Source organism: Pagrus pagrus (assembly GCF_965226575.1).
Source record: "Pagrus pagrus genome assembly, chromosome: 4".
NCBI classification, from domain to species: domain Eukaryota; kingdom Metazoa; phylum Chordata; class Actinopteri; order Spariformes; family Sparidae; genus Pagrus; species Pagrus pagrus.
Window position 1 is genome coordinate 24,638,647 of NC_140188.1, and position 13,252 is coordinate 24,651,898.

Below are 13,252 nucleotides of genomic sequence, written 5' to 3' on the forward strand. Positions count from 1 at the left end.
ACATGGATAACCCCATTGTTACCGCTACTTTAAAGATATGGGCACAAATTAGGCAACATTGCAAGTGGTCCACTCTTCCACGGACCACCCCTATCTGTAATAACCACCTCTTCTTGCCAGCTAGTATTAATCCAAGGTTCATGACTCTTGCTAAAAGGGGCCTACGATATTTGGAGAACATGTATGTGGGTGGGTCTTTTGCCAGTTTCGTGCCACATTTGGGCTAAACCAGTCAGATTTTTTCAGGTATTTTCAATGACGGGACTTTGCGAGGACACACTCTCCAACATTTCCTCAAATCGTGCCTTCCAGTAGCTTAGACCTTATGCTACCTGCTGACGCTTTATCTAAGGGACATGTCTTACTTATACGAACTTGTCTTGCCAACTAGTGAAATCATGGTTGAGAAAATTAAAGCAAACTGGGAAAGCGAATTACAGATTAACCTTTCTGATCACTTCTGGGGGAAGGCTTTATAAGCTGTGAACTCATCCTCCTCTTGCGCCCGGCTTAGCCTTATTCAGTTTAAAGTGCTGCACAGGGCTCACTATAGCAAAACCAAACTAGCAAAAATTTACCCAGATATGGTAGAGGATAAATGTAATAGATGCTCACTCTCCCCACATGTTTTGGCTGTGCCCCAAACTAGTTGGGTTCTGGGAAGCATTCATTAAGACGGTCTCTGACATATTATAGACTCAGGTTTAACCATCCCCCCACATAGCTACCTTTGGGAGACCGGAGGACAGTAACACTATGACAAAAATTCAAATTAATGTTACTGCTTTCATCTCACTAATTGCATGCAGGAGAATTTTGTTATAGTGGAAATCATCCCTACCCCCATCTTTTACATCCTGGATAGGTGATGTTATGTCCTTTCTAAAACTGGAAAAAAATAAAATTTTCTTTGAGAGGGTCATCTGATAAATTTTACTCTCATTGGCAACCATTAATTAGTTATTTAGATCGGATTCCTGCAGGGGAACTTTCCCAGTAGTGCTATGTTTTGACCCTGTCTGCTGTCTTGCTGACTACTTGTTGTGTTGCTGCCTGTCTGTCGCCCGTCCTGTCCCCCGCCTTCATCCCATGCACATGTATGGAGGTGGGTGCCATAAAAGGTGGTGTACCAGTAGTCCTGCCCTTTATAGTAATTTATGCTCATTCATCCATTTTTTTTTTTAATTCTAAGACTATTCTACTTGTTATATTGTACATATATTTTATGTTTATTTATGTGAATGCATGTTCTCTTACTTATTAAGTTACATCCTGTCATTTATTTACCTATTTATTTAAGTTCATCTTTATTTATGCATTTATTTATTTATTGTATTATTATTTTCCTGCTTTCTATACCAACAACTAAGTTGTCCTTTGTTGAAGGGGTCTGTGGGAGGGTTGGCAGAAGGACCATGGGGTCCCGAGCCGGGATAGAAAATGGAGAAATCTTTCACATGCAGCAGAGGCGGGCAGAGCTGTGTTCAGCTTGAGAGAGAGCTTCTTAATGGCTGAGAAGGAGTGCAGCAGCTCCATGGTGTCTGTGGCACAAGCAAGGTAACCATCAAGCTCAACTGGACTTTGCAGCTTTCTGGAGATTGGTCTGGAGAAGAAATAATCTTCATCAGATGACTCTCTTTGCTGATCCTCACTCTCATGCTCCGTCGTTTCAAGATGTTGTTTGATGTATGTCAAGGCAGTAATTGCAAGTGATGATACAATCTTGTTATTTAAATTTCAGTGAATATTCCTGAACACACAAACTTAAATCAGCTAATTCTCAAAAAGGATTCTTTGGTATTAAGGACAGACCATCAATAACTGACAACCTATTAGGTGAGCCATGACTGAGATGTTATTAAGTATACTCACTTATACATGTGTTCAAACATAACAATACACAAAAATGGGATCATATGAATCTTGAATCTGGCCTTACCAGCCTCTATTACATCTGCTCTGTCAGTCCAGGAAGTCTTGAACTTGGGTAAGAGGACTGCAGCTGCAGCCAACTCTGGATCCTCCATCATCGGTCCGAAATGCTTTTGAAGGCCATTTTGCAGGGCTCTGATGAGTGGCACGCATGTCTTGCTTGATGTCTCCAGCCTGCTAAGTTTGGACAGTAGTTTTTGGATTACTGTCAGCAGCCATCCCATGAAGGAAGTGAACTCAGACTGGAGGATGTTTGAAGCTTTCACCAGTGGCTTCATGGTGGCACAGTACTCCCTTAGGAATGCAACTTTTGCAGGACTCAACCTGTAAGATACAACAACAAAGCCCACCATGACTATAAAAATGGCAGAAACGGCGCCACATTTGACATTATTTTGTTTGGCAGCCCTATTTGCTGAATAAGGACAGGTGGACTGGAGCAGCTGTTTCAAGTGAGAGCCTTATTTTTTTATTATTGTTTGTTTAAGTTGTTTGTGCTCATGAATTAATGTTTCACATTACTAATGTGCTTCTAAAATTGTTTAAAAACATTTTAAACTGAGAATAATATGTTGTGTGTTCTTATTAGTTATTAACCCTCTGGAGTCAAGGGTATAATTGGCCGTTTTTGACTACTTTTGATTTTACCTTTATATTTCACCTTAAAAACTGTTTACCTTGCCTTGTTTGGTGTCATTTTTTTCAGCACAACCTCACCTGTGTGGATTTAGTTATTTTTCAATTTTGACATACTATACTAACACAATGGACCTAAAATCACACAGAAAACATAAAATCCGAGTAGAAAAAAGTTATATTTTTTATTGTGAAAACCACAAATATGTTTAACCAACCATTTTCATAACTTATAATGCAAATATAAATTGTTAAATTCAAAACCTTTGTACAATTTTAGCACACAACAGACTAATTTACCACTTTTTACATTAAAATGCAGGCAATGCCTCAGGCGTTTTTTGTACAACTATTTACAAAACACAAATGGCACTCACAAAACTCACAAATGGCACACAAATTATTTGTGCCACTCAAAAAAACAGTTCCTGTCCACCACAAGACAGAGGGGCACATTACAGGATGTGAACTTCATGCTGGCCAGGTCCATGAACAGTTTGGGGCTGGTGTAGAAATTGTCCATGTAGATATGGTACCCAGTGCCAAGACAGGATGGCTGAATGAGGTCCAGGACATCATAAGACAGCCCATGCTCACTTGCAGTTACAGCCTTCCCTGTGTAAATGCTGAACTTGATGGTGTGACATGTAGATCAGGAGACCAAAAAACTCATACAGGTCCTCCTTCTCTATGTCAGTCCACTTGTATTTTTTCCCTGACTCTTTGTTTTTTGCAGCATTTTTGTTGGTGTTGCTGCAGATGGTAGTGACTGTGTCAGTGGCAAAAAACAAAAGAAAAAGGTCTTTTGGACTGTGGGGGGAAAGTGTCTCTACCTGGACTCCTGGTGGTCTGTGAGGCTGGAACCTGCTTACTGCTGGGGCAGTGTCAGCATCCTCCTCTGTCTTCCAGGGCTCAGAGCTGCTGCATGGCTCTGCTGCCTGAGCCAGCGGGGACCGGGACCTGGTGGGCGTGCCGCGCCGTCCCGTCCTCTGGGTGGACGTGCCGCGCCGTCCCGTCCTCTGGGCGGATCTCCGACTCCGTACACACGGAGGCTCCTCTTCCTCTCTCTCCTCCTCCAAAACAAACGAGGGATCATCCACTTCGTCGTCAAAGTCCTCACTCTCCGGCTCAGAGTCAGACTCGGGCTCCGCCGCGTCTCCCTCCGCTTCGTCCAGCTCGAAGAAGAGCTCCGCCGCCCGCTCCACATTCATCAGCCGTCTCATCGTTTTGTCACACAAAACAAAAAAACGACTGCACTACACACGACACTACACACTACACTAAACCACTACACACTAACTATGCACTCAAAATACGCTAAATGTCACAAATAACTCCAATCTCAAAACTCACTATCACTATCTCTGTCTCTATCTATCGCCGCCGTAACTCCCACAACTTTCCCTTTTTTCCCCAGCAACTAAATACTATTTTTTGATTGATCGATTTGGTGCATTTTTCCACCAATAAATGAGGGGTTGCCATGGTTTTTGCTTTTGTTTTTTTTGCTGCCAGCACTTTCGTTACACTCACTTACTCGCTTTTCCGGTCTCTAAATGCACCGAATGTGTGTCGAAGGTGACGAAAATATTCAGGAAAAAGTATGGCGTAAATAATGTATCATAAATCTGGTTTTATTTGGCCTATCAACACAATTTAAAAACGAATATATAGTTTGTGGTCAGCACTTTCGACACAAGTTGAAACAGAGCTGGGACAAAGCTGCGTCTTGCTGCTACGTCGTCATTAAGCTGTCACGTGATTAAGACGCGCGGGCGCGTCCAGGGACTCCAGAAGGTTAAGAGACTGTTGCACAAAATATTGGTAGGTGTTCAATTTTACTCACATTTTCACTTTGAACTCCTCACAAATGCTCCTGATGGCATCTTCCCCTTCTCATCAATGATGCGTAATATCCTTTCAATGGCAAGGTAGGTTGAATTCCACTGTGTTGCATTGGGACGAATGATCTGTAGCTCACACTTATCTTCTACCACTTCATTTGCCAAATGAGACCGGCCAGTTTTGTTCCAAATGGCCTGGCATTTTGCAAAGGTTGCACGGGGCAGCATCGGTTGTTGCCACAAGGTTTAGCAAGTGACATGCACATCGCTGATGAGGGGGGAGTTGATATTCCAAACCAGAGTCTTTATCAAGGCACATCGCACTTGCATCATGGTAGTCATTATGGTCAGTCAGGTCAAGAGCATCTAGGTCTGGTTCTTCTTCATCTTCTTCTGCATCATTTTGTGCCCCAAACATGTGGAAGGCCTTGACGAAGTTGGATCCACTATCAGTTGTGGTTCTTACAACTTTGCCTCTAATCTTGTATTGGCAATGGTACAAGCATGTCAAATGTGTCAGACCCTCTCAATCTTTTGCACGCTTGTGCTGCAGATCTTCTTTCCAGGGACTCTTCCTCTATCCAATGGCATGTGACCCCAAGGTAACTTTTCTGATGAGCTGACCAACAATCAGTAGTGGTAGCAACAAATTTGACTTTATCCAATGCTGCAACCAAAGTCTTCTTCATGTGATCAGCAGCTTCACAGATTCTGGCATGGACAGTGGGTCTGGAGATGACTTTGGCTTGAGGTTGTAATGTGGTAACCAATTCTTTGAAAGCGGGCTGTTCTACCACTGCAAATGGCTGTAGACCCTCACATATGAAATTGATGACAAGCTTGTCAACAGTTGTTTGTGGAACACGTTTGTTTGCAGCTCTCAACATCACGTCGGTAACTTGGCTTGTTTATTTGCTGAGAGCTTGTTTGGTGTGGCTGTGGTCTTTCGTTGACGAGATGTTGCTGCCATAGTGATGTCACGGTACTGCTCAATCTTCGATGGATGTTTCCTCTGTACAGATAAATATTAACACACATCAGGTTCAAACATTACTTCATCACATCACTGTGATTAACACCAAAGGAAAACACATTTAAAAAAAATCATTCAACCAGAGTAACAATTTGAGCTAATCTTTGATTGTTTAGCATATTATAAAAGAGTGGTACATTTGGTTAAACTTTGCAGATATATTGCTGTATTTATTCACAAGTATAAACCAATTTTGAAGGATCATTGCAAGAAATCTATTTCTGTATACATTCTAAATTCTGTAATCTGTATACTATCTGTAAAAACAGTATCAACCAATATATCAGTATCTAAATATTTTAACTCCCTTTTATCAGTATCAGCCTAAAAAAATCCAGTATCAGTCAGGTCCTAAAAAAAACAAAGAGAGCAAAATACCAAAAACTAAATTAAGAAAATGGATCAAATACACAAAAAACGCTGCCCATAGAGCTAACAAATAAAAACAATCCACATTATGTTCTGTTAAAAAAATTCATATCAGGCAACATATAAGCCAATACTGATTAAGGTCCATGTCACTGTGATAGAACAATATCAGGTCAATGACAATGATCAACTGATACATCAGTCTAGTGCTATATGTCAACTGAGAGCTGGGAACCTGAAGATTAATTTGAGATGCAGCTCAGCACTGTGTGCCAGGTTTTTAAATCAAAAACAGCTCACCTGATACAGTGAAATTATTGCAATGATATGAGGCAAGAGTGTAAACAGATGGCACACACATGAATACATTGGGTTCACTGACTCCACAAGAACCACAGCATTCCAGTCAGCCCCAATTTATCCAACTGTAATACTGTTTAAGCACCCAATATCCAGGAATAATATATATATATAATAGGCAAAATCACATAAATACTGCACGCAAAATAACCGCGTGGGTTTTGCACAAAACTGCAAGGGATTAGAGTGAAGTGGATGTGTCTGTAAAGGGGTAACGTTTATCATACCAAAACATTTTCATTCAGGTATCTTGAAGTAAGAGAACAAGGGACCCCTTGCTCATGCCCTGTTTTCCATGCTAAACGTTAGCCTAAATTTAGAGCACTAGTTACCCCCCTTACCGAGAAGCTAACACGGCATGGCTAGCTAACGGGCATACGTGACGTTAGCTAGCTCCGTCTTATTTTAATAACAGGCTAACCAATGGCGGTGACAATGGGCGTTTCTCAATACCAAGAATGCAAAGAACGGACTTGTGTTCTTGAGGAGAATGTTCTTGCTAGTCTCTCTCCGAAGAATGATCTCCGGAGATCACAAGAATACAGAATGCTCCGTTTTCAGTTTTGAGACGATGCGTTCTTGTGGTGCCAAATGCAGCCTGCACTGTTCAAACAGCTGATTAAACAGCTGGGCGTTATCATCCAAAACAAGTGCGCGCTCTCTCCCTCTCTCTCCTGTGTATGTGACATGTAAATAAATAAATAAATAAATAAATATACACGTAAATAAAGCAGCAACAACCCTCATTCGTTGTACATGTTATTTATTTTATTTTTAAGTGCTTCTAAATCTCACAAGCCATGAATCTTCCTACATCATCAGACAACAGCGGGAAAAAAACCCCGCAAAAAGGCTGTTGTTTGTAGAGGATCGCCATTATGGATTTGTGGATCACTATTGTTCAAGATTGTGTGGTATAGTATTACCACCATTAAATATGAACCGGCAAGTGTTGCAAGCTGTCGCGGTCGGTATTCTTTACCGGGAGGCAGAGGAGGAAGCTGCCGAGCTGAGGGGACGTCTTCAGCGGAGGAGAGCCAGGATGAGGAGGAGGAGTCTGGAGAGACGTCGCGCTATCCTAGCCTTTGCTGGATTTGTAAGTTATCTTTTCTTAGGAAGCACTTGGATTTCCATTCATATTAAAGTTAACAAAATAAATATGGTACGGTTTAGAAATATTAATATTATAAATATTAATGTATGAAACAGGATTAACGGGTCTGCCCCAACCTGTAGTAATAGTAACGCTATAGACCCACCCCTTTCATTCATAACTACTCATTCATACAATTTGACATCTGACATTTGATATATGATACCTAGCACCACCTACTGGTGAAATCGTGGGGGGACCCAACAATTACAGGTGAAATAGAGGAGCATATTAAGTTGTATAATTTATTTATGATATCTTATGATATGATATCTGATACAAGTCTGATAAGTCTTGTGTAATGAATCAAGTGAAGCTCATTTGTATAGAACACAAAACAAATTAAGTTTCATGAGAGCTGAGAAAAGAACTATAAATACATTTTCACAGCATGTGTTTAAATCCATCAGTCTAGTCAAATATTTATAGTTGATAGTTAAAAGCAAGTAATAAATACATAAATAAATAAATACATAAATACATTTAAATATTATTTCATAAATAAATAAATAAATACATACAAATATTATTTCATAGTTTTACTAAATAAAAATTATTTTTTATTTTACTACAGGATCATTCTCCTCGAATGTATGCACAAGTAAACAACACTGTGCCCATCCTCTGCGCCTTCTTCTCTGAGGAGGCTGACCTCAAACCAGCCTTCAGGCTGTCAAGGGAGACCATCAATCTGTTGGTCCAGATGTTGCCCCGGCTAAAGCCACATGGCTGGAGCCATGAAATTGTGGTGGCTGTCTGTCTGTACTGGCTGGCATGTGGCACTTCCTACAGGGTCACAGCAGACATATTTGCCATACCGAGAGCCACAGTTGCCAGGGTCGTCCACACTTCAGTGGAGGCCATGATGGGCATCCTCCACAAGGCTATCCATTTCCCCAAGCCTGAGGAGATGGAGGAGGTGGGAGCAGGTTTTGCTCGGCTGGCTGGGCTTGAGGCTTTCCGGCGTGCAGTTGGAGCCATAGATGGATGCCACATCTGGCTTGTCCCACCTGCGGAGCAGAAGAAGAGTCATATAAACCGCAAGCTCTTCCCCTCTGTGGTTCTCCAAGGTGTGTGTGACAGCAGAGGTGCATTTTTGGATGTCTACATCGGCAACACAGGGTCAGTCCACGATGCCCTTGTCCTCCGGAGGTCTCCTATGTACAAGGAGTCCCTCTACCCACCAGCTGGCTTCTTCCTCCTGGGAGACGGGGGGTACCCTTGCCTGCAGCATCCGGTGGCCCTCATGACTCCCTATCGTCAACCTATAGCAGGTAAGAGAATAAATTATTCATTACAGTTGTTACTTTGAATTTGAATTCCTGGATGTATTCTACATTACCTGTATTTTAATCAACAGGCCAAGTTGAGGCCCGTTTCAACAGGCATCATGCCAAGGCCCGCAACATTATTGAGCGCACCTTCGGGTTGCTCAAAACCCGCTGGAGAGCCATCTTCCTCCGGGCTTGTTGGAGCATGCTGCATCCTCCACAACCTTTGCCTGTTAGCTGGTGACATCCAGGAAGAGGAGGCGGCAGAGGAGGATGACGGGGAGGATGAGGAAGCTGGGGGGTATGCTGCCCAAGGTCAGGAGCTGTCGGGAGTCAATTTCAGAGGCAGACTTGCTGCCGAATTGTCTGCCCCTCAAGAGCTCCCGGCATTTCTGAGGGAGCATGATTACTAAGGAAAAACCCCAAATTCATAATCAGTTCAATAATTAGTTGTAATGTTAATTAATGTTAATTGTAAATATTGTTTTGTTGATTAATTAAAAATGATTGTATAGTTTATCTCAATTAAAAATGATTATATTATGTGTATAGTTAAACATATAACAATGGTTAATTGTAAATATTGTTTTGTTGATTAATTAAAAATGATTGTATAGTTTATCTCAATTATAAATGATTCTATTATGTGTATAGTTAAACATATAACAATGGTTAGAAAAAACACCTGTAAGTAAAGTCAACCTCCCAATCAGATTTCAGTTTCAGAAGCATTCTTTGTTCTGACCACCATTACAAGCCTTGGTGCCTCGATTTGTCTAGGAAGACGTTTCACCTCTCATCCAAGAGGCTTCATCAGTTCATGTTCGCATCTGACCAGGCTGAGACTGGTCCGAGGTCCGAGGACCAGTCTCAGCCTGGTCAGATGCGAACATGAACTGGCAAATAACTGACAAATAACCAAGTCCAGTTGGGTTTTGAATTTCTTTGAGACCACTTCATTCACAACTGTTAAAATACTGTACAGGCTGACACTCCATTCTCAAACTATTTAATTGACAGAACAACAATAAAACAACAACAAAGAACTACATTACCTAGAACTACTACATATATACACTATTTACATTTTCTCTACTAGCCTCTCAAAGAGAGACAAAAACTTGTCAGCTCTCTGACTTGCTGCCCTCTCCCTCTCCTCTTCCCTTGCCTCTGCCCTCTTCTCCCTCTCTTCCTCTTTTTCTGACTGCTCTCTCAGAAACTCCATCAGCTGCCCACTGGCCCTGGCCCTCTTGGGAGCTGGTGGCTTTTCCCCTTCTCTGGGAGGGGCAGTGGACGGGAGGGTGACAACACCACCTGTACTTGGGGTCAGATTGGCCGCAACTACCAGGGGCGGACTAATGGAGTGCTGCCCCTGGAGTGCGGCATCCATCTGACCATACCATGGCCAGGTGGCAGCTGTCACCCATCCCGCCTCCACCCCTTTCCCCGTTGGTGGGTCCCTAAGCTCCTAAAAAAATAACAATTCACTGAATGAATGTTGCCATGTCCAACTTATTTGCTGAAAAGTAGATAGAATAGTGGTACCTTGTACTTTTCCTTTAAGTTGTTCCATTTCTTTTGTGCCTGTTTGGGGGTGACAGGCACACTGCTGTCTCTCACAAAGACTCTGGATAAAGCACACACATTCACACAAAAAAGGACAACTTAGACATATTATTACACATTGAGAACACATGTTAACAAAGATATTACAGTGACTAACACACAAGCTGACAGAGACTACTGAATGTGATGTAGTTAGGATGATTGCACTTACATGCATGCAAGGAAGAGAACAGTGAATCACTATTCTCTTCCTTGCATGCATGTAAGTGCAATCATATTATATAGTGAATGTCTGTGTAAATTCTCATTAGTCCAGGTCAAAGTCATCTCTAGGCAATTGAATCAAGTCAACTGGACTTAGTTTGGTCTTTGAAGACGTTTTGACCCTTAATCCAAGTGGCTTCATCAATAGTTATATTGATAACATAGTTAATATTGTTAATACAAACTAGTATATCACTTAGGTTGATAACTACACCTGTACCATTGCTGTTGCCCTTCACTTGTACTTTGTTGCACTTTAAGTCATTTTTGTTCACCAGGTTACAATTCACACAACTTATTTGATGTGTAGTATTATAAACATTTAGTTTAGCTTTATACTATATTTTTCTTTTTATTTATTTTGGTTGCATCAAACCATTTTAAGAGGCTGTGAAGTCAGGCACAAACAAACACACCACCAGACCACTGCTCCTCGTATAAAAACACATAGAAAGCTTACTCACTCCCATCCGGTTTTAGATTAATTCCTCCGTCCAGTGAAGAGGGCTTCGTGAGCGGCTCTCCATGTTATGAGAGCCGCGGTTTCGTCAGTTGTCCCTTGATTGAAGTTATAACAATACAAAAATCAACCAAAATACAGGTCGTTAAACATTTGGCTAGGCTAAGTATAATCTCTTGAACTGACGTTAGTTTACACTATAATTACTCGGATATTAATTTGACAGAATGGCAGCTGTACGAATATTAATTTAAAATACTCTTACAGTTGTGGGTTGCCGTCTCCTCCTTTGCGTGTTCGTTTTCTGTAACACAGGGAAAACAATATGGGTCTGTGAGAAGTAGATTAGCAGCTTAGATAGCAAGCTACACCCGCATACGCTGCCTGCCTGCCGCCCCAGTTCATGGAGCTTCTCAACTCCGAAAATATTCGAGCAAAAGTTCGATTTGCCATAAATTTTCATGCTAATGCTGATATCTAAAATCTAAACAGTTGATTTATCGCATCAAAATGAACTTTACTGATTAAATAGCATACGAAAATTGTAAAAGAAAGACCGCTTACCACTTCACTGTTGCGTCTTCCCGCTGCTGGCTTGACTGCCGAAAGGCATGCTGGGATATCTGCGCTGACAAGTTAGCACAAGTCAGCTACCGATGCATCCTCGGTAAAATGGGCGTGGCGAGAACACTTCCGGGAACTTTGACCGTTCTCGGCGAAATGCCAACTTGTGTATTGGGACAGTACTTGGGCTGCGACTGATGACGTTTCAGTAGAACACAAGAACGGACAAGAACGTATATTGAGAAAGGCCCAATATCTTTTCAGACTTATCTTAGCCAAACTAATAACCTTAACACACATGAAAAATAAGAAAGCAATATCATACAAGTATAGTTGTAAAACCTCTTACCGCAATGTGTTTTTTGAGATTAGACGTTGAAGTCTTGTAAGCTGATATCACCGTAGAGGTCAAACAAAGTTTGCACTGCATCTGGAGGCTGTCTCCTTTTCTCCCTCTGTACATGAAAAAATCCTCCAGGTATGGCCACGGGCACTCATCCTCCGTCTCTTCGTCATCATTTACACTGTTGACAGTGTTGTCTTCTGTCTCCATTTTTACCTCCAGAAACCTGTGCCTGCTGCTGCAGCGGAGTTGTCCTTTCCTTATGTCATAGATTAATTAGCGCTGTCGCGATCAGACGGCCTTATTGGCTACAAAGATGCAGATGAAAGGTTTGAATATTAATTCAAATTGTGGGCGTACTCAGTAGCGACTTTTGATTTTAAAAGTAGCGAAGTAGATTACATGGTGTAAATTGTACTCAAGTAGGAGTAAAATTACACACTTGAAAAAAATACTCATAAAAGTACCCAAAAAATCTACTTAAAGGTATAATCCTGTTCAGAAACACTATTTGTTATACTGGGTGAAATGGTCTTCCCACTCTGAGAGTAGTCCATACATAATGTGTTCAGAAAAAGGAACAAAATAAATCAGACCTCTGTGGCAGCTGCAGGCCTGTAAAAACTCTGACCAATCCCGCCCTCTCGGTACGAGTTGAAGGAACCAATCAGATGCCTTCATGTCTTGTCCTGCCTGCACCCCCCTCTGTCCCCCCCTCCTCGTGTCACCGTTGCCGGATATATTCAGCACACTCCATATGGAGTTAGCAGGAGAGCCACACTCCAGGTCAGAAGGTGGCGGTAATGCACACCTAACAGTTGTTTGCCAACAGCCATAAAACAGCAGAATCAGAATCAGAATCAGAATTCCTTTATTTGTCCCGCAAATGGGGAAATTTCTTTGTCACAACAGCCAAAGGACAGTATCACACTTAAACAGTAATAAAAGTAAAAAATAAACAATATAATAAGACATAAGAAATAGAATTTAACTGGTATATACATAATATCTACAATATGAAATTGGTATTTACAATATGACATAGTATTTATTATTTATAATATGGACAGTGTAAGTTTAAACAGTTGGTATTTTTATTTACAAACAATAAATAATAAATATGGATATTAAAAATTGTCCAATTTGTGCAAACCAGAAAGAGTGTGGATATGTGCAGAGTTTTTTTATTGCACAGTGCACAGTGAGGTCTACTGGGAGCAGTGCTGGTTGTAGACTCTGACAGCAGCAGGAAGGAAGGACCTGCGATACCTCTCCTTCACACACTTGGGGTGTATCAGCCTGTCACTGAAGGAGCTGACCAGTGCTGTGATAGTGGCCTGTAGGGGGTGGGACTCCTTCACCAGCAGCGATGATAGCTTGGCCATCATCCTGCTGTCTCCCACCACCTGCACTGGGTCAAGAGGGCATCCCAGGATGGAGCTGGCCTTCTTGATAAG

General features: G+C 41.6%; 1 long non-coding RNA gene across 1 annotated transcript; it reads right to left on the minus strand.

Moving 5' to 3' along the window:
- Positions 1-8,814: 8,814 nt before the first annotated feature.
- On the minus strand, positions 8,815-12,551 carry LOC311256045. Its single transcript, XR_014622435.1, has 6 exons — positions 11,802-12,551; positions 11,453-11,646; positions 11,154-11,192; positions 10,893-10,986; positions 10,144-10,225; positions 8,815-9,007 (listed from the first exon to the last, which is right to left on the minus strand). It is a non-coding gene; the product is annotated as an uncharacterized lncRNA (long non-coding RNA).
- Between the last annotated feature and the right edge of the window lie 701 nt (positions 12,552-13,252).